The 2,500-nt window shown below is 58.3% G+C and overlaps 1 pseudogene; it reads left to right on the top strand.

Moving 5' to 3' along the window:
- Positions 1–2,500, top strand: part of LOC143023714 (large subunit ribosomal RNA) — an 8,808-nt pseudogene that overhangs the window by 3,178 nt on the left and 3,130 nt on the right.

Genomic DNA, 2,500 nt, shown 5'->3' with positions numbered 1-2,500 from the left:
GCCATCTCACATCTGTGAGACATGCCATCGGCCCTTCACAACAAAGCAAGGATTGGGTCTCCACAAGAAACGAGCCCATCCTAAAATATTCGAGGCTGAGGCTTTGGCCGCTGCTACTACAAAGGTCAAAGCCAGATGGGACCCAGAAGAGGTTGCCATATTAGCGCAAGAGGAGGCCTCTATACTCCTGCGCGAGGGAGAGATACCTAACATGAACCAGCGGCTGTTAGGTGTCCTCCCTCACAGGACCCTTGAGGCAATCAAGGGTCAGAGGAGGAAGGTTGCCTATCGGGAGCAGGTGACGGGTTCCATCAGTGCCCGCCGCCCCCGAAGCCCTTCCCCTATGCAGACTCCCCCCATGATGGAAGCTACGCCCACCACAGCTCTCCACGTCTCTCCCCCCCCAGCTAGGGAGAGATCGGCAAGTCCATCGCCGATGGAGGGGTCGGCCTCGAACGCCGGGCACGATTTGGTGGCAGCCCTGTTGCAAGCAGCCGACAGGGAACTTGATGCCGCCAAAAACGACCCTGGCCTGCATCTTGATTTACTCCGGCAAGCCCATTCTGCCCTGGTGAGAGGGGAGGAAGCCACCTCGTTACTAGAGGAGCACGCTGAGGCCCTGGTCACAGCGTTGCAGGCAAGAGCGCAGGCATTAGGCGCGCCCCCTCGAGATGGACCGCCTGTCCCGACATCGACGGCGCCCCTCTCCCGGAGAAGGAGAAAACAAATGCAGTACCGGCGGATTCAGACTTTATACAAGGCAAAAAGATCCGAGGCAGCTCGTTCCATCCTCTCCGGAGGATGGGAAGAGAAGCCGAACCCCCCTTCCTCTCAGGACTTCCTATCCTTCTGGCGTCCAATCTTTGGGCGGACTGGTAAACCGGATGCTAGGCCGGTAGACCCCGTCTGCCCGGAGAGTAATTGGATGCTCTCCCCTGTTTTAGCTGATGAGGTCTTCCAGACCATCCGGAAGACCAAGGATTCCGCCCCAGGTCCTGATGGGGTCAAAAAGGAAATCCTCCAGTCCTTATGTAAAAGATCTTTATGTGCCATGTATAATCTCTGGCTCGCGGCCGGTCACTGTCCTCGCACCTTTAGATCAGCGAGGGTGACGATGGTCCCCAAGGTGCAAGGTGCGAGTAACCCGGGGGACTTTCGGCCCATTGCCGTAGCTTCCCTGGTTACCCGCACCTTCCACAAAATCTTAGCCACCCGATTGGGCGGCATGCCGATCCACGATCGCCAGGTAGCCTTCCGTCCCGTTGACGGATGCCTGGTGAACGTGACTCTGCTTGCCGGCCTAATCCAGGAGGCTAAAGATGGGGTCTCCCCTTTGTCCATGGCCTTCCTTGATGTGAGGAAGGCCTTCGACACGGTGTCCCGCGACACTGTTATGAGAGCCATAAGGCGTCTAGGAGTCCCGGGTCTGTTCGCCGAGTACGTCCGGTCGACACTCGCTGACGTGCGACTGGACGTGCTGGGCGACGAGGTCACCACAAACTGCGGTGTGAAGCAGGGCGACCCCTTGTCACCACTGCTGTTTAACGCAGTGATTGACGAGGTGGCCGCCCAGTTGAACCCGGAGTTTGGGGTGACTGTCGGTGACCAGCGCATCTCCTATCTCGCCTTTGCCGACGATCTCATAGTAGTGGCGCGGACGCCTATTGGGCTAAACGCCCAATTAAAAGGTGTCGAAGAGGCCCTCGGTCTCGCGGGACTCTCCCTCAACCCGGCCAAGTGCGCCTCTCTTGTGCTCACTGCGGACGGGAAGAGGAAGAGGACCGTTGTAGACAGCCGACCTTCCGTCTTTGTCGGCCACACACCGATGCGGGCCATGGACATTGGGGACACTTATAGATACCTAGGGATCCCCATCGGTGCCAGCGGCGCTGTCATGAACAGCTCGGCTGTCATCGATGGGCCCCTAGGTCATCTATCCAAAGCCCCCCTTAAGCCGCAGCAGAAATTGTTTATACTGAGGGTGCACCTCCTTCCTGGTCTTCTTCACAGTCTCGTCCTGGGCAAGGTTACCTTGACCCAGCTCGAGATCTGGGATCGGAAGATCAGGGCGGCGGTTAGATCCTGGTTACGTCTGCCTAGCGACGTGACCCTGGGGTTTTTGTATGCTCCGGTGAAATCCGGTGGTCTGGGGTTGTTGTGCCTGAGGATGGCGATTCCTCTTCTCAGGGCCAACCGAATCGGCAGACTCGCGTTGTCGGACGACCCAGTGGTCCAGTCCTTGGTGAAGACTAGTTTCTTCACCCGGATGCAGCGACACTTCGACGGGAAAGTTAAGTACCGCGGAGTGATCGTTCGCAACAAGAAAGAGGCACTGGACTACTGGACGAGCCGCCTTCACGACTCGGTCGATGGCGCTGGCCTTCGAGAGGCGGGATTGGTTCCTGAGGCGCACGACTGGATCGCGGATGGAACCGTGAGCATCCCCGGCGGTGTTTACATCGACGCCGTTAAACTCCGCGTTAACGCCATGCCTACTCAG

The sequence above is a fragment of the Oratosquilla oratoria genome, unplaced genomic scaffold, assembly GCF_046742065.1.
Source record: "Oratosquilla oratoria isolate Oo_2021 unplaced genomic scaffold, ASM4674206v1 SCAFFOLD55, whole genome shotgun sequence".
Classification (NCBI taxonomy): domain Eukaryota; kingdom Metazoa; phylum Arthropoda; class Malacostraca; order Stomatopoda; family Squillidae; genus Oratosquilla; species Oratosquilla oratoria.
This window is presented reverse-complemented; position numbering and strand designations above follow the sequence as displayed.